Here is a 641-nt window from a genome sequence, read left to right as displayed (position 1 = left end):
CTTCAGTTCATCCTTGGTTCTTTGTTCTTTATTTATGACTGACTGAGTTAGTAGTTCAAACAAGTTATCTTCAAATTTGAATGTCTTTGTTGTGCCTCATTTCATTTATTCTTAAACCTTTCTGCTATGCTTTATATTTCTTTCAATGAATTTTTAATTTCCAGAAGTTCTATTTGTTTATTCTTTTGTATTTTATTTTTACTTGGTGTTTTTGTTTGTTTTTATTTATTTATTTTTTTTGAGACAGTGTCTCACTATGTTGCATTGGTAGAGTGCCATGGTATCATAGCTCACAGCAACCTAAAACTCTTGGGCTTAACAGATTCTCTCTTGGGAGGCCTTAGCCTCCCAAGGAGCTGGGACTACAGGCCTCCACCACAACACCTAGCTATTTTGTAGTTGCAGTTGTCATTGGTGCTTGGCAGGCCTGGCCAGGCTTGAATCCGCCAGCTTCAGTATATGTGGCTGGCACCCTACTCACCAAGCTATGGGTGCCACGCCTATTTGCTTATTTTTTTTAAATGCCAATCTCTGTAATAAATTTTTTATTAACTTCCTAAATTATTTTTATGGTTTCTTTTCACTGATTTTCTATTTTCTCTCCTATAATCCATATTTGGAAATCTTTATTTGTCATTTCA

Source organism: Otolemur garnettii, unplaced genomic scaffold (genome assembly GCF_000181295.1).
Source record: "Otolemur garnettii isolate 467f Iridium unplaced genomic scaffold, OtoGar3 scaffold00169, whole genome shotgun sequence".
NCBI lineage: Eukaryota > Metazoa > Chordata > Mammalia > Primates > Galagidae > Otolemur > Otolemur garnettii.
This window is presented reverse-complemented; position numbering follows the sequence as displayed.